The 26591-nt window shown below is 37.1% G+C and overlaps 2 long non-coding RNA genes across 2 annotated transcripts in view; one reads left to right on the top strand and one right to left on the bottom strand.

Annotated features, from left to right (window-relative positions):
* LOC124723169 overlaps window positions 1-11917 on the top strand; it is a 48692-nt gene extending 36775 nt beyond the window's left edge. Inside the window, exon 4 of the long non-coding RNA XR_007006524.1 lies at window positions 11398-11917. This is a non-coding gene — a long non-coding RNA (uncharacterized LOC124723169). The remainder of the gene's footprint in view (window positions 1-11397) is intronic.
* The window catches only part of LOC124723168, a 67437-nt gene that overhangs the window by 29721 nt on the left and 11125 nt on the right, over window positions 1-26591 (bottom strand). The gene's annotated exons all lie outside the window — the stretch shown is intronic.

Raw genomic sequence — 26591 nt, forward strand, 5'->3', positions numbered from 1 at the left:
CTTCAACAGTGTCACTGATGAGAGAGGGATCAGTGACCATTATATGACTACAGCACCATGGGAGTTGGAACAATTATTTTGGACTGTGCCCACATGCTTACGTCAAGCATTCTGATGTCATCAAAGATGTCACAGATTCCAAACTTAGAACCATTCGTGTTGGTACCTGTAGGGTGACATCATATCATTACTCAGCTCAGTGGTTTACTCTCTTAGAATGTCTCATGTGAGTAACATGATAAATTTTCATAGCGGAGACTTCTACTGAAGTGGTCTGATAAATCTGAAGTAAATTGAGATGACGTTTGGCCTTTGATGAATTTATCTGAAGTAGGTAACTGAGCAGTGGAGGCTGCACAACACTTCATGCCATATATGTTACATCAAAATGCAGCATATCAAAATATCTTCAAACTGTACCAAAATATCCAAAAACACACCCCAACTGTAGCAAAATACTTCCCAAACTACAGCTTTCATGATCGCCGTCAACACTCTCAGTACCACACAGGCATTCCATAGTGTACAGTGCTAGTTACTTGCTATTGTATCTCTTTATAGATCACCAGATGGAACTCCATTAATATTTTTAGAAAAACCTGAGACTTTACTAAATTTCTTTCTTAGTCCTCAGTGGAAGAAATATAGTATAGTGATTAGTGTGACATCAATGCCACTTTTGATGTAAACAAAGACATGCACACTGTAAAAGAATTTAAAAACCTGTTACAACAATTTAGCTTCATTTTATGAACTGCAAACCCAAAAGACAGTATGCCTGTCTCGACAACATAATTACAAATGTAAATAGAGAGTTACTGTCTTCAGATGTGGTTGTCTTCGATTTCTCGGACCATGACTCAGTATGGGTAAAAATAGGTAATATGGACTATAAGGAGTTTAAAGAGCCTAAAATAGTCATCACAAGACCAATAACACAAGAAAAATTGTCTAATTTGATGGTCTCAATCAGTAATTATGACTGGTCACATATGTTTAACAATAATGCTCAGGGCTCTGCCAATACATTGTTCAATAGATTTTTTCATTCTTTCTTAAATATATTGGAGACCAACTGCCCTCAATGCAAATGTAAAGTTAACCTTAAAAGAAACAGTAGTAGGCACAGGGATAAGAATCCATGGTATAATGTTCAACTGGCCAATATGAAAAGGAGGTTGTTGTTGTATAGAGATTCTTACAGATTTCAGAAAACTGATATGGCTAAACAAAGGTACTCAAGAGCACAAAAGGAACATAAGTATGCTTTAAATGAGGCCAAAAAATGACATAACGTAGTCAGCATTGAGTCATCAAAAAATAAATGCAAAAAAGCATGGACTATAATAAATTCAGTGGCCAAAAGCAAGCAGAAAGCTGGGGTAGAAATTACAGTAGAGGAATTTAATAACTACTGTATAAAATCTGTTAACCAAATTAGGGAAAGCATTGGGAGGCCTCAAGAAACTGTAGCTGATCTAATTAAATATCATAATGTAGACTACAACCTGAAAGATAAATTCTTCTTAACAGAGGTCACACCAGATGTTGTTTTAACTATTGTAAATAATTTTAGGCCCTCTGATAGTGAAGATATATATGGTATTTCTTGTAGTTGGTTGTTGGGTTGTTTGGGAGAAGAGACCAAACAGCGACGTCATCGGTCTCATCGGATTATGGAAGGACGGGGGAGGAGGTCGGCTGTGCCGTATCAAAGGAACCATCCCAGCATTTGCCTGGAGTGATTTAGGGAAATCACGGAAAACCTAAATCAGGATGGCCGGATGCGGGATTGAACCGTCATCCTCCCGTATTTCTTGTAATATGTTAAGAAAGATAATTGGGCACATAGTATATCCTCTTACTAAATGTATAAACAGATGTTCAGTTGAAGGAGTATTCCCAGATGTATTAAAATTATCCAGGGTGGTGCCCATTTACAAAAAGGAGACAAAAATTGCCCATCTAGCTATCGCCCAATATCTGTGACACCTACTTTATCTAAAGTTTTGGAATCCATCATCAACTCCCAGTTGTTTGATTATCTGACGCGTAATAACATTATTACTGTGGTACAATTTGGCTTTAGGAAAGGAAAATCCACAGTCCATGCCATTGACTCCCTGATTTAAAAAGTGCTTAATGCTTATGAACGAAAAAATTTTGCTCTGGCTACATTTTGTGATCTAAGCAAATCCTTCGATTGTGTGGAGCATATTTCACTCCTCAACAAACTAGTTTATTACAGAATCACAAACAGTGAAGTTGACATCATTTTCAAATCTTTCCTCAGCAAATGCAAAGAAATTGTTTGTATTGGTAAACAGAGATCACAGCTAGCTGAAGTTAAGTGCAATGTGCCACAAGACTCAGTATTAGGACCTCTGCTATTTATCCTAATGACAAATGATCTACCATCTTACATAAATACTCACTCCATTCTCTATGCAGATGATACCACTTTTTTCAATATCAGCTCAGACAAATGTGGCAAATGACACAATATCACAGGCATCAGTCTGGTTTCGAGCCAATTGGTTCCTGCTTAATGAGAGTAAAACTCAAAATACTGTATTTAGTTTAAGAGTTCTGCCAGTAGAAGACTTCATGGATAGTGTTAAGTTCTTAGGTATTGTCATAATAGTAAATTGACTTGGGAGCCACATATTAAATACATTAGTGCAAGGCTGTCTAGAGTGGTGAATTTGTTAAGGAATTTAAAAAAACCATGTACCTGCGGCCTATGTAAGATCAGCCTATTTTGCTTTTTTTCAAAGCATTATATCTTATGGGCTTTTAATATGGGGCAATAGCTCACACCTTCAGGACAGTTTGGTACTTCAGAGGAAAGTAATTCGAATTATCACAAACAGTGATAAACAGGCCCACTGCAAACTACTCTTTATCAACTTAAAAATATTAACTGTTATAAATGCAGACACTCAACACATCCTTGTAATTCACTCTCAAATGATTGTCATCTAATGTATAACTATAATGGCTATTTTGCTGCAATAAATCGTTTATTAAAATATTAAATGTTATAAACATGTATATTTACACTGCTCTACTGCATATAAAGAGCAACTTATCAGAGTACCATCATAGAAGAGATGTACACTCTCACGGAACCAGAAATAGTAGCCATCTCGACATACCTTACTACAGATTATCCAAGTCACTGAACAGCTACGAAGTGGTGGGTATGAAGATGTTTAACAAACTGCCACTAGAATGTGGTAGAAGCTTAATTTGATTTATTTAAAAACAAATTATTCAGTTGATTAGGTGCAAATCCTTGCTACTCACTTCAGGAATTTTATTGCTGTAAAATATCATAGTGGTACCAGTTTGGAGAGTGCAGCATAATTTCTTTAACTGAGTGATTCATGATGCAATGTTTTCATATTATTTCATTTTAAATATTGTATTTTCTGGAAAACCAATAGTGACATATTGATCTTGAACACTTGTATATATGCTGTATAACTTGTATATGTGTAACTTAACTTTGTCAATTGCTGTAATAGCTAAACAACAATAAAATTTCATTCATTCATTCATAACAGTCTGCGAGTTCCACCAGTGCAATTGAGTCTTATATCTAGGTGGTCAAGTTGGCCAATATATTCTTGACAGTTAGTAGGGCTGGACGCTATGGCTGAGTGATGGAGATAAATCTGCCGGAAATGTTAAATGTACTATTTACAGTGTAAAACACTTATAATTCATGTGAGGAACCACTTAAATATATAGTTGTTGTTTAACATTTTGTTTCCACCAATATCAAATTTACATTGCCATCCTATGATGAAAATCGGTGTTACTTAAAAATAATAATGTCAACCATCGAGATAGTGAGAGTCGCTGTGGTGCAGCTGGCTGAGAATCCTTCTGAATTTACCACTACACTTAGTTGTGAGCCTATTGCAATGCATAGTATGAATCTATCATACCGATTTGCCATGGGGTATACTGTTCGAATCTGTTGAATGATCTACTACTACTACTCTACAGCCACTAGTGTGGTGCTATACCAACTGAGTCAAAGCAACACACATGTCTGTATGAACTATTACAGCACATTTTCCTGTACAAGCACCATTACAATTCACCACAAAGGAGAGGTGTGATGTGCAGTTTCTGATGCATGGTGTTAAATAATTTGATGTTGTTTCTGCTAATCCCTAAACCTTAAAGTAACAACAATGAATACTCTGCATGCCTGCATATAAGACATTGTGGAGAATGTCTTACATCACTGCTAAGTTGGCCCCTTTTGTAATTCCACTTGCATAAGGAGCAATGGGAGAACAGATGTGGACCACTTTCAAGTAACTTTAAGCATTCAAGTGTGTTGAACCTGTGTGACTTGAACTCTTGAGATATGGGTCCCTATGGAGATTCTCAGTATGAGAGGGATGTTTCTTAACCTGCTTTGTGATTACATTGTCAACTATCTGTTGGGAAATAAGATTAGTGTTCCCGACTTCTGCTCAGCATTAAATCCAGGGTGTGCTGTGGACTAGTGTCGCACACTGGTGCCTGTTTTTGATGTTGAAATGTTGTGTTGCAATGTCTTACTCTTGTAAGATATCACCGTGTCGTCACATACATTTACCATTGCTGACTGTCATTTTATAGGAATAATGTGAATGTACCATAATTTTCGAGTCATAATTGGATGTGGATTTCTACATCTACAACTACATCTACATTTAAGTGCCTGGCAAAGGGTTCATCGAACCACCTTCACAATTCTCTATTATTCCAATCTCGTATAGTGTGCGAAAAGAATGAACACCTGTATCTTTCTGTAAAAGCTCTAATTTCCCTTACTTTATGGTGGTGATCATTTCTCCCTATGTAGGTCAGTGTCAGCAAAATATTTTTACATTAGGAGGAGAAAGTTGGTGATTGGAATTTCGTGAGAAGATTCCATCACAACATAAAAACGCCTTTCTTTTAATGATGTCCTGCCCAAATCCTGTATCATTTCAGTGACACTCTCTCCCATAGTTCACGGTAATACAAAATGTGCTGTCATTCTTTTAACTTTTTCGATGTACTCTGTCAATCTTATCTGGTAAGGATCCCACACCGTGCAGCAGTAGTCTAAAACAGGACAGACAAGCTTAGTGTAGGCAATCTCGTTAGTAGATCTGTTACATTTTCTAAGTGTCCTGCCAACAAAACACAGTCTTTGGTTAGCCTTCCCCACAACATTTTCTATGTGTGCCTTCCAATTTAAGTTGTTCATAATGGTAATTCCTAAATATTTAGTTGAATTTACGACCTTTAGATTTGACTGATTTATGGTGTAACTGAAGTTTATTGAGTTCCTTTTGCCACTCATGTGGATGAACTCTCACTTTTCGTTATTTAGAGTCAACTGCCAATTTTCACACCATTCAGATATCTTTTCTAAATCATTTTGCAATTTGTTTTGATCTTCTGATGACTTTATTAGTCGATAAACAACAGCATCATCTGCAAACCGACTTTCTGTTAATTACTACAAACTGTGACCTCTCTGACAGGAAATCACAAATCCAGTCACATAACTGAGATGATATTCCATAAGCACGCAATTTTACTACAAGTTGCTTGTGTGGTACATTGTCAAAAGCCTACAGGAAATGTTCATAATGTTTGAACACAATATATGTTCCAGGATCCTGCTGCATATCAATGTTAATGATATGTGCCTGTAATTTAGGGGATTATTCCAACTACCTTTCTTGAATATTAGTGTGACCTGTGAAAATTTCCAGTCTTTGGATTTGGATCTTTCGTCAAGCAAACAGTTGTATATGATTGTTAAATATGAAGCTAATGCATCAGCACACTCTAAAAGGAACCTAATTGGTATACAGTCTGGACCAGAAGACTTGCTTTTATTAAGTGATTTAAGTTGTTTCACTGCTCCGAGGATATTTACTTCTGCGTTACTCATGTTGGCAGCTGTTCTTGATTCGAATTCTGGAATATTTACTTCATCTTCTCTTGTGAATGCATTTCGGAAGGCTGTGTTTAGTAACTCTGCTATGGAAGCACTATCTTCGATAGTATCTCCATTGCTATCGTGCAGAGAAGGCATTGATTGTGTCTTGCTGCTAACATACTTCACATGGGACCAGAATCTCTTTGGATTTTCTGCCAGGTTTTGAGGCAAAGTTTCATTGTGAAAACTGTTATAAGCATCTTGCATTTGAGCTTCTGTAGGTCGCCAATGTTGGGGATTTTGCGTCTGTTTAAATTAGGCATGTTTGTTTTGTTGTTTCTGCAACAGTGTTCCGACCCATTTTGTGTACCAAGGAGGATCAGCTCCATCGTTTGTTAATTTATTTGGTATAAATCTCTCAATTGCTGCTGATACTATTTCTTTGAATTCAAGCCACACCTGGTCTACACGTATATTGTTAATTTGGAATGAGTGGACATTGTCTCTCAGGAAGGTGTCAAGTGAATTTTTATCTGCTTTTTTAAATAGGTTTATTTTTGGGGGATTTGGGGGTTACAATATTCAATCTTGCTATGACAACCCTATGTTCACTAATCCCTGTATCCATTTTGGTGCTCATTATTAACCCACGATTATTTGTTGCTAAGAGGTCAAGTGTGTTTTCACAAACATTTACTATTCGTGTGGGCTCATGAACTAACTACTCAAAATAATTTTCAGAAAATGCATTTAGCACAATTTCGGATGATGTTTTGTGTGTACCTCTGGAATGAAACATGTATTTTCGCCAACATATCGAGGGTAAATTAAAGTCACCATCGACTATAATCGTATGAGTTGGGTACATGTTTGAAATCAAACTCAAGTTTTCCTTGAACCTTTCAGCAACTGTATCATGTGAATTGGGAGGTCAGTATAAGGATCCAATTATTATTTTATTCTGGTTGCCAAGAACGACCTCTGTCCGTACTAACTTACAGGAACTATCTACTTCAATTCTGCAACAAGATAAACTACTTCTAACAGCAACAAACATACCACCGCCAACTGTGTGTAGCCTATCCTTACGAAACACCTTTAGGTTCTCCGCAAAAATTTCGGCTGAGCTTATCTCTGACTTTAGCCAGCTTTCAGTGCCTATAATTATTTAAGCATCAGTGCTTTCTATTAGCACTTAGAGCTCTGGTACTTTCCCAGCACAGCTATGACTAGTTACAACTGTTATGCCAATGGTTCCTGTATCTATATTCTTCCTGTGTTCGGCCTGCACCCTTTGTGACTGAAGCCCATGTGTTTTCCCAAGACCCTCTAACCTAAAAAACTGCCCAGTCCATGTTACACAGCCCCTGCTAGCCATCTAGCTGCCTCCTGCGTATAGTGGATACCTGACCTATTCAGCAAAACCTGAAACCCAACCACCCTTTGGCGCAAGTCGAGGAATCCACAGCCTACACAGTCGCAGAACCGTCTGAGCCTCTGATTCAGACCCTCCACTTGGCTCTGTACCAGAGGTCTGCAATCGTTCCTGTTGACTATGCTGCAAATGGTCAGCTCTGCTTTCATCTTGCAAGCAAGTCTGGCAGCCTTTACCACTTCTGTTAGTCATTTGAAACCAGAGAAAGTCTCTTCTGATCCGAAGTGACACACATCGTTGGTACCGATGTGAGCAACCACCTGCAGTTGGGTGCACCCTGTGCTCTTGATGGCATCTGGGAGGACCCGTTCCACATCTGGAATGACACCATCTGGTATGCACACAGAGTGCACATTGGTTTTATTTCCCTTCTTGGCAGCCATGTCCCTAAGGTTCCCCATGACACGCCTAACATTGGAGCTCCCAATTATCAATAATCTCACCCTCTGTGATTGTGTGGATCTTTCAGGCTGAGAGATTTCCTCTGAAACAGGGCAGGCAATAGCATCTGGCTCAGTGACAGTGTCAGCCACAGACAGCACATGGAACTTGTTTGTCAGACAAATCGGGGAGGCCTTATGTGCAGCCACCTGGGAAGTCTTTCACTGCCTGGTACGCCGCAGGGCGACCTTCCACTCGACCACAGGTAAAGGGTCAACCTCAGTGCGAGTAGTAACTGGGCTGGCCACCAGTAAGAACTGATTGGAGGAGTCAGATGTGCTGGACATCCGTTGGATCCCCACGGCCGGCCCACAACAGTTGTACCCATCCACTGCAGCCTCAAGCTGTGTAACCAAAGCCATCACAGCCTGAAGCAGAGAGAGAAATGTCATTAACTTGGCTCGCATCAGCACTCAACAATCGCAGTCCCTGTCCATATTAAAGATCATGGAAAACTGAACCATGCAGATAAACAGACTATCGGCATGTGCTGTGCAACTCTACTGCAGACCCTGACGAAAACACAGGAATTGTGCCTAATAAATTAGATTTAATAAGTTACAGCTGCAAAATACTAACAGCTGCAAAATACTAATGTGAATTCTCTACAGACAAATGGAAAAACTGGTAGAAGCCGACCTCGGGGAAGATCAGTTTGGATTCCGTAGAAATGTTGCAACACGTGAGGCAATACTGACCTTACGATTTATCTTAGAAGAAAGATTAAGGAAAGGCAAACCTACATTTCTAGCATTTGTAGACTTAGAGAAAGCTTTTGACAATGTTGACTGGAATACTCTCTTTCAAATTCTAAAGGTGGCAGGCGTAAAATACAGGGCGCGAAAGGCTATTTACAATTTGTACAGAAACCAGATGGCAGTTAAAAGAGTCGAGGGGCATGAAAGGGAAGCAGTGGTTGGGAAGAGAGTGAGACAGGGTTGTAGCCTCTCCCCGATGTTATTCAATCTGTATATTGAGCAAGCAGTAAAGGAAACAAAAGAGAAATTCGGAATAGGTATTAAAATCCATGGAGAAGAAATATAAACTTTGTCGTTCGCCGATGACATTGTAATTCTGTCAGAGACAGCAAAGGACTTGGAAGAGCAGTTGAACGGAATGGACAGTGTCTTGAAATGAGAATATAAGATGAACATCAACAAAAGCAAAATGAGGATAATTGAATGTAGTCGAATTAAGTCAGGTGATACTGAGTGAATTAGATTAGGAAATGAGACACTTAAAGTAGTAAAGGAGTTCTGCTATTTGGGGAGCAAAATAACTGATGATGGTCAAAGTAGAGACGATATAAAATATAGACTGGCAATGGCAACAAAAGCATTTCCGAATAACAGAAATTTGTTAACATCGAGTATAAATTTAAGTGTCAGGAAGTCATTTCTGAAAGTATTTGTATGGAGTGTAGCCATGTATGGAACTAAAACATGGATGATAAATAGTTTGGACAAGAAGAGAATAGAAGCTTTTGAAATGTGGTGCTACAGAAGAATGCTGAAGATTAGATGGGTAGATCACATAAGTAATGAGGAGGTATTGAAAAGAATTGGGGAGAAGAGGAGTTTGTGGCACAACTTGACAAGAAGAAGGGACCGGTTGGTAGGGCATGTTCTGAGGCGTCAATGGATCACAAATTTAGCATTGGAAGGCAGCGTGGAGGGTAAAAATCATAGAGGGAGACCAAGAGATGAATACACTAAGCAGATTCAGAAGGATGTAGGTTGCAGTAAGTACTGGGAGATGAAGAAGCTTCCACAGGATAGAGTAGCATGGAGAACTGCATCAAACCAGTCTCAGGACTGAAGACCACAACAACAACAACAACAAATTAGATTAATATGCAGAGATTCAAAAACCTAACTACTGAAGCACTCAGGTGCAGTCTTTGACCATAGTGCGTGAAACATGCTAGCTGAATGTATGTTTAAGGAGTTTTAGGTAGCAATAAATCATCATCAATACATTTACACTGTGTATGTCTTGTGATCTCACCTTGTGTGCATACATCTGATTCAGTAGGAAGTGTTTTCATCTGAATATATTTCAGTCTAGAAAGAGGAAAAATTGTCTACCAGTTCAAAAATTATACTGCTGACCATATATTTGTACGGAATGTCCAGCTTCCAAGATGTGGTGGATTAGAGGCTGCAGTAGAAATGAGGAACCCTAAACATGATAATTCAATGGATAGTACTAAGACATGTGAGAACTACACCTGTTCTGTGAGTTCCAAGTTACAGCATAAATGTAAAATGTTCTGTGTGAAGTACCACCAAATTCATACATACAAACAAAGGTCGAAATCGCTATTGCTAATCAGATGTTCAGTTTTGGAAAATGTCTTATACTCATTCTGGAGACTGATTAACAACCCAAAGGGCAGTGTACACACCAATGCCGTACTTCTCTATTGATTTTACTTTAACATATGGATCCCGAGGACTGTTGGATGACAATAAATTATCATCAGCATATTCACACCTAGAAGACTGTACAATAAGAAAGCTGCTGCATATGTGGGATGTCCTATGTACAATTTGAAACACTTGTGGTTTTGGTGAGGTCCCATCTTAATTTGATTTATTTAATTTAATTGATATTGGCTCTGAGTTGTGTATACATAGCCCATCACTCTCATTATTGATTATTCTATTTGAATTATTTTAAGGTAGCTTCAATTTAATGAGATAAGTTGTAACATAGCTGCTGTATGCATGTGCTGTCAACTGCTTGCTTAGTTCGGCCCCGGTAGCTGAGTGGTCAGCGTGACGGAATGTCAAGCCTAAGGTCCCGGGTTCGATTCCCGGCTGGGTCGGAGATTTTCTCCGCTCAGGGACTGGGTGTTGTGTTGTCCTAATCATCATCATTTCATCCCCATCAACACGCAGGTCGCCGAAGTGGCGTCAAATCAAAAGACCCGCACCAGGCGAACGGTCTACCCGACGGGGGGCCTTAGCCACACGACATTTCATTTTTCATTTCATTTCGCTTGACAGCTTTGTTTGTGTGTTAAACTCATGTACCAGAGAGATGTAGTATCGGTAAGCATGTGAAATTGCGTGAACCATATCAAACTGTTACGATTATGATCATCACAGTTAGAGTTGTGGCATTCTTTGGCTTTGTAAGTTACAGGAGAAGCAGGTGGAACATTTAAAGCTGTTATAACACTAGCACCAGTATTCATCACAAATGTGTGTAGAACACTGTTTCCTAGTTGTTGTGGTTTTGGATCTGGATCTGGCTCCAGATCTGTAGCAGAAATGGGAGTGGTGGACATACCTTGAGGAACACCACTGTAATTAATTCCGTATCAGATGAAGGCTGATTGCTTACTCGACAGGTACTTTGCAATGGCGCCCTTTGTTTCCTGTTAGCTAAGTAAGTCTCGAACCATTTTGCAGCACTGCCAGTGACACCATAGTACACGGTGCCCATAAAGTCTCTTTACAACTTCAAAATTTTATTGCAACAGCAGCTGTTGAAATATTTTAACAAAATTTCTTTTATTGTAATCACTGTTTACTAAAGTTTTTATATATACTAAAATTTTGTGTTTCAGGTACTCTGTTGATGGAAGGAACTGAACCTCTACAAAATGGCAACTCTTCAAGGCAAGGCACAATGTGTGTCCTGGTTAACTGAGACTCAATGAAATTTCAGAACGAAGTATGGAAGAGATCCACCACTGCGCCCTTCAATCTGTGCATGGCACAAAAAATTTATAGAGACAGGTACAGTGTTAGATAAAGGGAGGAGCGGGTGACCAAGAACATCCGAGAAAAACATCGATCACGTTTTAAACACTTTCACTCGTTCACCTACGAAGTCTATCTGCACTGCTGCTAGACAGCTGCAACTACCACGTTCAACAATACATAAGGTCCTCCACAAGAACTTATGGTTGTACACTTACAAAGAGCAACTGTTACAACACTTGAGCCAAATGAGAGCCAAAATGGACAGAGTTTTCACTCAACATGCTGGAACGCCTTTCAGAGGATGAAGCATTCCTCAAGCAAGTTAGTTTCAGTGATGAGGCAACTTTTCATGTTTCTGGGACATTAAACAGACACTATGTGAAAATCTGGGGATCTGAACACCCCTATGTGACTAGGGAGCTTCACTGGGATAGTCCAAAAGTGAATGTGTGGTGTGGAATCATGTGCAACCGAATAATTGGTCCATTTTTCTTCAATAAGTCAACAATTACTGCAGATATTTACCTTGACCTTCTGACCGAATATGAAGCACCACAACTGACTGATTTAAAACCAACTACCATTTTCCAGCAAGATGGTGCACCACCATATTGGGGACTGCATGTTTGTCAGTTCCTCAATGAAACATTTCCAGGCAAATGGATTGGGAGGGATGGGCCAATTCCTTGGCCACTGCACTCACCAGATATCACTCCCTTGGACTTTTTATTATGGGGGTATGCAAAAGATATCATGTATCAAACATGGATACGGGACATTGCTGACTTGAAGCACATGATTCGTAATGCCATTTCCACCATTCATGACACTATGCTACAGCAAACATGGCAAGAAATCGAGTACTGTCTTGATGTGCTTTGTGCAACTAAAGGTGCCCATATAGAGGGCTATTAAACACTGTGAATAAAAATTTTATAAACACTGATTACAATAAAAGGAATGTTGTTAAAATATTTCTACAACTGCCGTTGTAATAAAATTTTGAAGTTGTAAAGAAACTTAATGGGCACCCTATATTCTAATTTACTTAAGGGAATGCTATGATTCATACAGTAAAAGGCTTTTGACAGGTTGCAGAAAATGCCAGCTGACTCTGAATTTTTATCTAATGAATTAAGTACATTCTCACTGTATGTGTAAATAGCCTTCTCTGTATTGGAACCCATAAGGAACTCAGACTGTGATGGGGATATATTATTTACTGTCAGTATATTAAGAAGATGCTTGCACACATCCTTTTCAAATATTTTTGAAAAAGCTGGCAAAAGTGAAAGTGATCAATAGTTTGCCCATATCTCTTTATCCCTCATCTTGTAAAGAAGCTTAACTTCAGTGTATTTTAGCCAGTCTCGTAATTTTCAACTGATAAGAGACTGAGTACACAAATAACATAAGACAGCACTCAACTCAGATGAACACTCTTTGATTAACTTCATTGATATGTTATCATAACGACTAGAGTACTTTGATTTTAACGATTTTATTATAGCTGTTACTTCTTCAGGAGAAGTGAGTGTCATTTCCATTTTAGTGAAGTTATTTGCAATGACTGGCCTCAGATATTCCATTGCACTGTTTACTGAACCTGATAACCCCAAGTTGTCAGTAACATAAACAAAGTACTTGCTTAAGAGGTTAGCAACACTACATCCATATTCAGAAGCCTACTGTACTTCATTTCATTGGAGTCAGACGTTTTAGTTTTTAATTGTAACTGAATACCTGTATGGTATGATAAAATGTGTATTGAACAACCCTATTTCATACTGATTTGTCTCAACATTAGTAATTACATTATGAAGGCAACCATTTGGCCTCTATAGTTATCATTAATATGGAACAGGGCATGTGATCTTAGCATACTGAGAAGGTTAAGTTGTTTAAGTGTCATTAGCCTTACATCAGTATTTACATCATCAAAAATTTAAGTCCTTTATTTAGGACATTTCTCAGGTGTGTAATCATTTTCTGCAAAGCTTCCACAAATACTTCAATATCACAATCTGTTGTGCAGTATACAGACACAATTATGAGTTTGCAACTAACATGCGTTCATGTACTGTTCTGTTTATTTACATGTATATTCATTATTTCTTACAGGGAAAGGAGGAGGATGAATCTGATTACCAGGAAGTCATGATGCAGGTTTAGTTTACTTTACTTGTCCATAAGGTGACTCTGTTGTATCATACTTACATTGTCCCTTGAGAGAACGTGCTGTGAATCAACAACAGACTCATTCATTTCTCAGTGCTATACAGAGATGTACAGTACAATACGATGGAGCAGTACTGGTACAGTATATCCTGGTCACTGGATTGGAAAGGAAGGTACTGTTCTGTGGCCTGCAAGAGCACTTGACCTGAATCCCATTGATCATTTCCTATGGGGATATCTAAAGTCACTTATGTATGAGACCCCAGTCAATACAGAGATGGAATTAGTTTCCAGAATTGTAACTGCTTGTGATGTGATTCGAAACACACCGGAGATACTTGTCAGTGTGTGTCACAATCTTGTCATGCTTGCATTGAGGTTCATGGCCATCAGTTTTAGCACATTTTCTAAGATACATTACAAATGGTACATTCATTGCGTCAATGATGGCTTCTGCAGTTAACAAATGTAAGTAAAAACGTACACAGTAATGTAATTTTGTTCCTATTACCTCCTTCAGCTGGCTCTTCTGACCCCAGGTTCCCTACCTCAAATTGTTCACTGGAGCATCTTCTATTTCCTGCTAAATTTTTGCATGCTCTTATGGGAACACGCTGTATAAAGACAAGTCATCATTTAACATTGCTCTCAAAAATCTGGAAATGTACTTGACCAATTTACTTTGAATATTTGCACAACACTCTAATAAACACTTAGATGGAAAGAGGTTACAAACTTTTTTAATACATGTCATCAGGGGAAACAATGTTAGTAGAAATCTCAAAATGTTCTTCACTGATTTCCTTCAGACTTTTACATAGTACTGTAATAAACATTTTCATGTATGTAGGCTAAATATTTTTAATATATATATGACATACAAATATAATAGGGAAACATTGTTACCAAAAATCTCATGAAGTTCTTTTGTTTAGTTTATTTCAAATTCTTACATGGTACCCTAGTAAACATTTAGACAGTCATAGGCCATATATTCTTTTAAAGATCAACATACTAGTTTTCTGTTAAAATGGACTGTGAGAAAGAAAATGTTTGCTGTGTTCTGCTGTGAAAATGTACAGTTTTGTTTTCTTTCTCACTGTTAGATGAATTGTTTCTTCCTTATACCGTGTTTCTCATTATATTCATTTTTAAACACAAATTGTATACACAGCAAAGTACTGTTTTGTTCCTTGCAGTCGGTTTTCACAGGAAACAAGAATGTTGTATTCATGGCTTCTAGGCTTATGAATAGAATACTACTATTCAATCTGAATTTTTAGTAACAAACAAAACTTGAGGTCAGAGAGAAATGGGGAGAGGAGATAGATATGGTGGGGTGGGGTCAGTAGGGAGAATATGAACAGAGAGGAGGGGGCGGGGGAAGGAGATTAGGATCCATATCCAATTCCCATACATGTTTAGGAATTATAAAACATTGCCAGGTTCACTAGTACATAATTTAGTTTATTCCTAACAAAACCCTCAGGTCATCAGTTTTATTTTTCAAGGGCTGATACTTATCTGTACAAATAATGAGTCATCCTCAAAGAGGAGTAGGTCTCGTTTGTTCTATAACAGAACATCAGTTTACTAACTTTGTTTGTACATTCTTCTTTCACTAGCAGATTACATGCTTACATCTGTGTCTAGCTTCTTGATCATACTGGACAGATATGGTAGTGACAAAGTGATTTCCCCAGTGCCTGCCATAAAAAAATCACTGCTGCTCCTTGGAACTTTACTTGTTCTAAAATACAAATATACAGTAGCTTATTTGCTTTGACACATGTACTGGGTACTTGTAATTTTTTCTTTCACTTTCACTGTTTGATTATTTTCACATACTGACTGGCCACTTACTTTTAGTGCCTTATCTCAACTATTTTTACACACTGACTGGTCACTTGCTTTTAAAAGCTCTACGTGGTCTGGATATGTCAACTTTCCATTTATATGGATACATGGGAATGTTCAGTTTTCTTCTTGCAGTCCACTGGCATCCTGTTGCAATCTTTTGCACTTGAATACAAATCTCCATTTTGAACCAAGAGGGAGAAATCATTTCCACTTGTAGTACTGTGGCCGTGAACTGCTAAATTCATCCTAAACCTATTATTATCCACAAACACCATTTGGGAATATATGTATTGACTTTTTTTGTTTATTTTTTGTCTTTTTTTTTGCATGTAGTCACCAACTGGTGACTTTTGCAAATGTCATAGCATTTTTATACAATTTTTGTACAAACAGTAGGAATTTGCAATTCACATGTACAAGAAGCCTTTTATGGGTGATGCACTTGGCAATATATGGTACAGTACTTCATAATGCAACTTACAGTTGTTACATAGTATAGGTATTTGAATTTACAGAATGTTGTTACAAAAATAATATATATTACAATCACCTCAGAATAGTACATTGTATAAATGAAGAGTTAGGCCTACATTTAAGAGTAGCTGCATTTTAATATCAGTATTCATTCTATGAGTACAAACATTTGAGAGTTAAGAATTATTTTAATTCCCTTTTAAATACTTTACCTCTGTGGCATCTTATAGCACTTGGCAGTTTGTCAAACCATATCTGGCCATTAATCCAAGGACTATGACCTGTTGTCTTTAGTTTAGTTCTGTTTCTGAAGAAGCAATCTTTTTGTCTTGTGTTATGGGTATGCACATCAGAGCACTTAGTTTCATTATTTTTATGGTCCACAAAGAATGTTATTAATTTGTACAGATACAAGGAATATATTGTTAAGATATTAATGTAGTACAAAGGTTTCCCTACATGACTCTCTGTTTCCGAGTCAATGCATGGTCCTGATTGCTCTTTTCTGCAGTGTTAGGACTCTGTTCATGTGTCTATCAGCAGCACATCCCCATACCTCTATTCCATAGTTAATATATGAAAATATTGTCCCATAATAAGCAGTTTTAATGTTTGTTCAGAGGCAAATTTTGATAATTTGCTAATTAAGTGCAGTGAACTGCTGATTTTATTGCATACAAAATCGATATAGTCTACCCATCTAAGATTTTTGTCTAGGTATATCCCCAAAAATTTACATTTGTCATTGTCTACTTTTTTGATGCCATTTATATTATCAATACAGGTTTGGTATGAATTACCAAGTTTAAATGGTAATAGCTGGGATTTGCTAATATTGACTTTTAGACCTTGATCATGGAAGTAAGTAGTTATTCGACTTAAGCCATCACTTGCAGCTAATGTCAAGTCATTCATTTGTTTGCAAAAGAACAAAAGTGAGGTATCATCTGCATAACTTACTAACCAGGGGTACAGAGGTGCCCCTAAATCATTAATGTAGACCAGGAAAAGGAAAGGGCCCATTACTGAGCCCTGAGGTACACTTTGTTTTACTGTTTCATAGCTGGATTGGAAATGTTTAATCTGATCATTAATTTGATAACTCAGCTTTGTACACTGCTTATGATTGGTTAGATAAGTGATTAGTAGTTGTATGGATGTGGCATTTATATTGTAAGTTTCCAGTTTGCTTAGTAGTAGCTCATGGTTCACTGAATCAAATGCTTTAGTAAGTTCTAGAAATATCCCTGCTGTCTGCATTTCCTCATCCACGGCATCATACACCTTGTGGAGAAAGTCGGTAATTGCCGTAATGGTACTGTGATGCTTTCTGAAGCCATGCTGTGTTTCTGCTAGTAAATTATTCCTTGTGATATAATCAGTAAGATGTGTCAACAAAACAATTTCAAATATTTTACCAAAAGTTGGTATTAGTGATATGGGCCTGAAGTTTGATAGCTCTTCTATCGATCCTTTTTTATGCACAGGTTGAACTGCACTTTTCTTCAATATATTTGGAAATGTGTGCTCCCTGATACTACTGTTGATCATGCAGGTAATTATTCCGACTAATTCCTTATTGCATTTTTTAATTATAATACTACTCAGTCCATCCCAGCCAGATGAGGTCTTATTCTTTAAGTTATTTATTATTTTTTCTATTTCCTCCATACTCACTTCCTTAAATTCAAAAGCAGTAGCCAGCCTAGGGTAAGGCTTTACCATCCAAGACAGACCTGTGTTGTTAACTGGATTCACAGCTGAAGATATAAAATATTCATTAAATATATTGCAGATTTTATCTGGATCATTAATAGGGTTTCCTTCATGTTGGATTCTGACAATTTGAGCCTCTAACTTGGGGGTGGCTTTGCAATATCTATTTATTATATTCCATGAAGTCTTCCATATATTTGTTGACTGAGCTATTTCCTTACCTAGGATCTGTTTTCTTAAATTTGAGAGTTGTTGCTGAAATTGTTTTTTAACTTGATTGTACTTATCCTTAAATATTTGCAATTTAGTTGATTTATGTAGCACACTTAGATCCTCAATATTTTGCCTGAGTTTAATAATGTAAGCTGGAAGAGTCAGTCGTGTTTTTTACATTTTGGTTGTGAGTTACTATTTTCTTAATTTAAGTGTAATAATCCGCACATCACTGAAGAGGCTTCAATCACATGTTCAGTTGTCAGCTTTACTCCTGATGAAATTGACAGCAAGTAAATGTTTATCAGTGGATGAAAATAAATAAACACCTTATCTCCACTGAGCATTTCAATTTTGTGGATAAATGATGTAGAAAGTATGTTTGATTCCACCATTACATGACATTTGGGGAAGAATTACTATACTGACAGGAGAATGTTTACAGGAATTGGCAATATTAACACTGCAGTAGGCATACCATGTAGAAATTTCTAGAACTGTGGTGAAATGACCCCATCTCCATACCCAAGGTTGCTAACACACTTCTGTGTGGTCAATTTTTACTTGGATGTGAGTCATTCCGGTGATGGAAAATTTTGACTGCCAGTATTCGGCTGGAAAAGGAATGATAGGTGGTGGCATAAAGTTCCTGATCACATTTTGTGCCAGTGTCCTGGATTAAATTCCATACCTTCTCACAGTGTCTATCAATGTGACGGCACGTGACACTGTCTGTTCATCAGATGGGGGTTTAAGCTCAGCAGCTCCCTCAGTGCAATTTTGGAGGAGTTGGCTCTGTGCCCGCATCAGGTTTCACCCTCTTGCTTCCCTTTGTCCATAAAAACACAAACTCAGCAGTACACTGTACATGTACTCATCAAAGTCATTCACACAACACAGATACATACTTGACACTTTGTTATAGGTCAAAGGAAGACAAAAGCAGACCATGACCAGTACAACCTCACCAAGTGAAGCAATGTAGGATTGCTGCATCTGCTCCCCTGTGCTCAGTTCCTGAGTATGGGACTACTTTCACTTTGATGTCGAAATGGAATGAAGCAACAAACACAAGATCATCATGTTGAATGTATACATTGCTCTTTCTACAGCAGTTCAGAGAGCTAATCTTACCTGCAAGATGTTTTACCCAAACTTATTTACCTGGCAGTGCTTCACAATTGCTAAATATGTACAGGGATTCTATCACCCCCTGCCCCTCTGTCATCCACCAATGTATGTTAGTAGTGGCATAGACTTGCATTACTGTGAGTGATAACTGTATAGAAAATTTACTGGAAACAGTGGCATTGTCCTGCCCATGTAAAAACTCATAATTGTACCTATATAACTGCACAACAGATAGTGATATTTAAGTATCTGTGCAGGTTTTACAGAAAGTGATTGTACACTTTGAGAAATGGCATAAATATAGGATTTTAATTTTTGGTGACTCAAGTATTGATATAAGACTAATGATACAAACAAATTAACCTACACAGTATGCTATGAGCATGTGACCTGTTCTGTATTAATGATCACTTAACAAGACAAACTACTTGCCTTGACAATGTATTTACTAATGTTGAGACAAATCAGTTATCAAGTGGTGTTGTTCAATACACATTTTATCATCAGGTTACCTTCCATTCAGAAAGTGGGTTCACTCAGTGACTGTTATGTGGTTTATAAATTATACAGTGCAGCAATCAGTCATCCTAATTTTTGCAGGTTTTATTATGCAAAACCAGATTTTGGCTAGTGCCTAGCCATTATCAATGAACTATTTTCTAATCTCGATGCATGTTAGTTCCCTGTTGTTTGGGCATCAGTCACAGTTCATTGAATACTACCAATTCAAAGAACTGTGACTGACGCCCAAACAACGGGGAACTACCATGCACCGAGATCAGAAATTAGTGCATTAATAATGGCTAGGCACTAGCCAAAATCTGATTTTGCATAATAAAAGCTGCAAAAAAAGGACAACTGATTGCTGTGCTCTATAATTTATAAATCACATTTTATCAGTCCATAAAGGTGTTTCGTTAAATTAAATACTAAAAATCTGATTACAGTGAAATTAAGTGTAGAACATGGCTAAAGATGACAAACTTGAATGACATTCAGCTTGAAAGTAGGCCTACTCACATTGAAAATGCATTTACATTAATTGTCAGTGCACTGTCAGATACATTTAAAACTAATTGCCCTAAAGTAGTGAGAAAAAATACGGGAACTGCCAGGATACATGGTCTCACATCTGTGCATTGCCGGTTCACACACTATCTACAAGAGCTTTTAAGTCTGTTAATAATTTCCTATGGTAAATCAAGGGGTAGTGAAGAAGAAAGAGCAAACCACATATGATTAAAGAAGAAATATAAGGCAGAAATCAGTCAGATTAAGCAAGTGCAATGTTAATGACGTTTATATTAATAAGTTGCAAAATAAATGTAAAGTAGCCTGGACTGTTGTCAGGACTCATCTGGGAAGAAGTAAAGATATTAGCAAAAATAATTCCTGTGATGCTGGTATCACACCAGATGATTTCAACACATACTTTGTTCATGCTGGCAGTATGAATAACACTGCTGCAGCTGAACACAATCGTAAATATCACAACATCCATGACTCAAAACATGAAAACTCTTTTCCTCCAAAACTTTGAAGATCTAGTTCCTGTCTCTAAATGATAAGAGGTAAAAGTAACCAATAATAAAAGTGCAATAGCAATACTAACTTACTCAAAATCAGAAGACATTTATTGTCTATTTTTGAGAGAAAAAAACTGAGGATATAATAGCACATCCATTATGTCCTCTTATAAACTGAATGTTTGTTAGTGGTTGTTTCCCTGCATCCTTAAAAAATAACAGCCTTTACTTCTCTGCCCAAAAATGTAATGTGTTTTGTTCTAATAATTATCACCCAGCCTGTGTTGTCCCCATCCTTTTTTTCTTACTGCATTACTGTGTGTGTAAGCGTACTAATTACCAGATTTGCAGAAAACTATGACTTTTTAAACCTTGTGTGTGTGAAACATAGTAAGAAGGTGAAATGTGATGTCAAGTTATGTCTGTGGTTACAACAATGGATCTATTGCTAATGTTTAAATACATTAGAAGAGAGAAATGTAATTTGTGATTGTGGAAATGTGCACTGCAATTTTCATGATATTCTATGTTTACAAAAGGAATACCAAGAGGACTGTGTGACTGCCGTATTAAAATAAGATCTTATGTTAGCTAAACTGTATGTATAGAAACCTGAAAAAGTCATCGAAGACTATTCAGTGTGTAGTGAAACTGTCATAACCGAACAAAATGATAACTTCATTAGGCCTAAAAAGTTCCATCATGCTAATAGTAAAGAGAACACCACTAGTCTCCCAGTAGCAAATAATTTTGGACTTTTAACGTGTGGTGAGTCAAAAAATGTGAAAATACTAGAACAAATGAAGTACTCCCACAAATGTATCGGCTAAAAATCACTCACTTATGAAACGCTGTCATAACAAGCAAGGAAATAATAGATAATGCTGGGAACACGCAAACATAACAATTATCAGTAAGAACAAAGAAGATATTTACATACTTTCAGGCAATCATGGAAAAGGTTTAGCTGACACCATGTCTAACATACAAGCTACACTCAAAGTTGGTGGAGTAATGAAACCAGGTATCCCTTACGGGTAGTTCTGTGAAAATTTTCTGACTCCTGGAATCAACTGTGTAATAATAGGAGGTGCTAATGATGTTAATAGAAATGAAGATACACTTATCATAAGAGTGCTAAGAAGTACATTACAGAAAATTACAAACGTTAACTTCTTCCTTGGTAGTACAGTGGAACCTTGAGTAGCGAGCATAATTTGTTCCAGGGCAGTATATGTACTTTATTATCCACTAAACATAACTAATTCTTTTTTACTAGGAAGCTATCTATAGTCATTCGTTTCTGCTAATGCTTCAACACTTGGAGAAATTGCGATACAGCATTATCGTCAAATAAATTTCTAGTGCACGTAGCCACTACTTTAATAGTGTGTTGATTTTCAGTGTACAATGCAACCGATTCCCATGCTTTCAGCATTTCTCTTATTGCATCAGAAGACTGCTTCTTTGCTGTTACTGCCTCCTCCTCCTCCTCCTCCTCCTCTGAAGAAGAACTCCTCTCCACAACATCCTGCTGTGAAACATGCTGCAACTCCATAAGCTCTTCAGTGGTCATTTCTTGGCTGTGATTTTCACAAGCTCATCAGTATCATTACTATCCACTTCTAGTACAATGCTTTTGGCCAAAGCCACAATCTCGTTGAATGCAGGCTTCACAGGTACTGCCTCAAATGCCTGTCACATTCAACAATACACTGCAGCCAAAGCTTCTTCCAAGCAGAAGTGAGAGTTCGCTTGGTAACCCCTTCCCACAACTTTTAGATCATCTTGACACAGGCAATGATGTTGAAGTGATATTACCAAAACTCACTGGAGTGAGATTGATAGCTTCAGTCAGCCCAAAGCAATTTCCAAGAGTGCTTTGGTGCACAGCTCCTTAAAGTTGGAAATAATCTGCAGGTCCATAGACTGGAGTAACAGAGTGGTGTTGGGAGGCAGAAATTGGATCTTGATGAATTCAAATTCTTCAAGGAGTTGGACTCGTAGGCCTTGAGAATGGGCACGAGCATTGTCCATAACATGCAAGAATTGGGAATGGCAGATTCATCTCAAGCAAATATGTTTTCACCGAAGGACCAGATACTTCATTGATCCAATCACAAAAAAGATCACATGACACCCAAAACTTGTAGTTGTTTGATCTCCACATCACATTTAACCTCTTCTAGATTTTGCTCTTCTTGAAGGCTCATGGAGTTTCTGAATGGTAAACAAGCAGTGGTTTACATTTCAAATCGCCTCTTTCATTGGTACAGAATAGCAGAGAGAGCAAAAACCCATACTGCAATATGTAGTACTCCCGGCAATGGCATATGAACAATGAGGCTAGAGCAATGCAAGTGAATGGAAAAAAAGAGAAAAATAATGGTCATGTCAGTGTACTGAACACCATAGTGACGAATTTTTTTTATTAATAAGCTTGAGGCACTGCTGAGCATCTCACATGATGCGAAATCATCAAGATTTATATGTGGGGACTTTAATGACAATGTGCCAATGGCCTTATCACATTGGTAACATCGGTTCCCGTCAGATCATCGAAGTTAAGTGCTGTCGGGCTGGGCTAGCACTTGGATCGGTGACCATCCGGTCTGCCGAGCACTGTTGGCAAGTGGGGGTGCACTCAGCCCTTGTGAGGCAAACTGAGGAGCTATTTGATTGACAAGTAGCAGCTCCGGTCTCAGAAACTGACCTATGGCCAGGAGAGCGGTGTGCTGCCCACATGCCCCTTCATATCCCTGTCCAGTGACGCCTACGAGCTGAGAATTACACGGCGGCCAGTCAGTACTGTTGGGCCTTCATAGCCTGTTCAGGAGGGTCCTTTTTTTTTTTTTTGGTCAATGTGTTGGTAAAAAGTCCAATTAAAATTCAATTCCACAATACACAATGTTTTACACAGTTTGAATTTGTATTCAAATTTAAATAACCTTAAAAGGCTAACAAATGCTTCAAAATGTCTCATAGCAAATTTATTTTGAAATATAGAAACCTCAGATAGAGAAGTTTTGAATATTGACCTAGGCATATCTGATCACAATGCACTCATTAAAGTTTTCACAGTTCAGATAAATACAAAAACAGTACATCATATGTACAAACCAATTTTCTCCACTGAAAACTGTAGCCAGTTTGCTATCACACTGTCTAACCAATCCTGAGGTGCAGTATTGCTTCATACAATGTTTTCCCTTATCTTTTCATGACAGATTTTGAAATGTTCTTTCCAAAAAGATTAGTCAAAATCAACTCACATAGGCATAGACACAGAAATTCATGGATCACATCTGATATAAAAAATTCTTCCAAGACTCTGAAATGAAAGGTTGTACTGATTCTAATTAAAAAAAGTAACAAACTACAAAAAGTGTATAGAAGGATAATTAATCTAGCAAAAATACTAAATAATGCTAGATTAATAAGGAAGTCGGCCAATAAATCAAGAACTCCATGAGAAATTGTTCAAAGAGAAATGAAAGAGACAGTAAGCAACAGGATATTGTACTTAAATCTAAAGATAACATAACAATAAAGATGGAAGCCTTGTCTGTCTTTATTTATTTACATCCCAGATCTTTTATGTACATATATTTTACCCTAGATGTTGGACAAAATTTCATTAATTTCAATACTGTTATATCGAGTATTATTTGGTAGGGTCATTTTTATGATGTTTGTCTGAGCATAATTTGCAACAGAAAATTCTTTACTTAGGCATTTTACGTAATTTTCTTTAGTTAAGTGGGATATCTTTCACATATAATGCAATTTGGCACCTTGGCACTCTCATTTTTACAATACTTGTATGTACATATTTTTCAGGAGAGAGCTTCCTGGCATCAGATGTACAGTATATTTACAAATTCAGTTTTTAAGATACTGTGGTACTGAGTAAAAACAGTTTTCCATAAGATATAAAGTTACACTAATAATTACTTTCCAAGTGTACCTGAGAAACTAAGCAAGAACTTTATCAAACAAGAGAAAATAACAACAATGAAGTAGTCAGCAGTTTGAGAGTAAGTCCCATAGATGAACATGAAATGTTGAAAGTAAGTAATAGTCTGAAATCAAAAATGTCTGCAGGAATGGATGAAGTGCCAGTGTCACAAAAAAAAGTTGCCTCACAGAGTTTAAAACCACTGATAGGTATTGCCAGTTTCTCATTCAGTGAAGGTGTGTTCCCCTAGAGGCTGAAAATCTTTCAGGTTAGACGACTATTCAAACATGGAGATGCATGTAAGGTTAAGGTAGGAAACTACAGACCTATATCCTTCCTTCAATCTTTTTCAAAAATATTTGAAAAACTGATAAAAATCCAACTTATAAGATACCTTGACACCTTCAGTATTCTGAATTATTGCCAGCATATCTTTCAAACAGGTTACAACACAGAAACAGCTATGCAAGCCTATACAGAAGAGTATGTTATGAATTAACACAATAGCAAAAGTGTGGTGAGAATCAACCTAGAGCTTTCCAAGGCCTTTGATACAGTAAACCATCAAATTATACTTGACAAACTGGAGGCAATAGGCATTGGAGGAATTGGGAGGAAATTGTTTGAATCCTGTCTCCAAGATAGAACTTAAGTTGTGGAACTCACCTTAAAATAAGTAAAAATAAAGCATCACATGCTAAGAAAGTGGAAGCAGGTGTCCTGCAGGTTAGAGTTCTTGGCCCACTATTTTTCTTGATCTATATAATGACATTAAAATCCCAAACAGTTCATCCAAAATTATGTTATTTGGAGATGACACAAACAAAATTATAAGTGATGACAGAAAATATTTATTCACTACAGCTGAAAAAGTTCTGAATCATGTGCAACAGTGGTTTAATGCTAATAAGTTAGCACTTAATTTAAACAAAACAAATTGCATGCCAGTATAGTAAAGTAAATGAAAAGGATGACCATTTATTATTGGGTGACCAGGAACACAGAAAGTACAGTCTACAAAAATTTTGGGCATGTATATTGATCATGACTTGAGCTGGAAAGAGCATGTCATATGCATATCCTCAAAACTCAGTTCTGCTCGTTTCGCACTAAGAATAATTCCTCTTGTAGCACATATTTTGCAAGATAGTGCATTTTTCTTATATCTGCTCTATTGTATCTTACGGAATAATGTTCTGGGGTGTAAAAAAATCTCATTTGAGAAACATTTTTAAATTACAGAAAAGAGCCATTAGAATTATTACACACAGCTCTCCACAAACACACTGCAGGCCCTCATTCATGCAGTTAAAAACACATACAGCACCATATTTGTATGTATTCAAAAGAGTACTATGCACAAGAACACACTTGAGTAGTTTACATATAAATTCAGATTTCCAAAATGATGATATATGTGCCAGTAAGAATCTGCAGTAGAAACAGCAAGAAAAACAAAAAACTGAAAAACATTTGAGTTTTTATGGAATAAAGCTGTATAATGCTCTGCCAATTTGCATCAAGGGAATCGTAGAGGAGGGACAATTTAAGTCTGAAATTAGAAAGTTAACTGTTAAATAAATGTCTTTATAACATGTAGGGATATTTTGTATCCCTAAATCACCAACAAACACTTATATTTTCTTCATTATCAGTACAATCATGCTGTTCTCATTGTAAATTTTATATTTCGTTTGTTTACTCTTTTGACTGTAAATGATATGATAAATGTGTGTTCTTGAAGTGTACTATATGTATGACAAATCCTTATTTACTTGTTCAGAGAGGATGTTTAACTCCACTGCATTAGTTCATTGTGTCATTTTTAAAACATTGTAAAATAATAATTTTATATTTTGTTGTATTAATTTGAAGAATTGTGACAGTTCCCATATCACACAAGTGCTGCAAAGTATGCTAATAAACTAAACTGAAAACTAAAAAAATTACATAAAGCTCCAAATCGGTCAAAGCTGTCTGTAAAAAATATTCTAAGTGA

The sequence above is a fragment of the Schistocerca piceifrons genome, chromosome X, assembly GCF_021461385.2.
Source record: "Schistocerca piceifrons isolate TAMUIC-IGC-003096 chromosome X, iqSchPice1.1, whole genome shotgun sequence".
NCBI classification, from domain to species: domain Eukaryota; kingdom Metazoa; phylum Arthropoda; class Insecta; order Orthoptera; family Acrididae; genus Schistocerca; species Schistocerca piceifrons.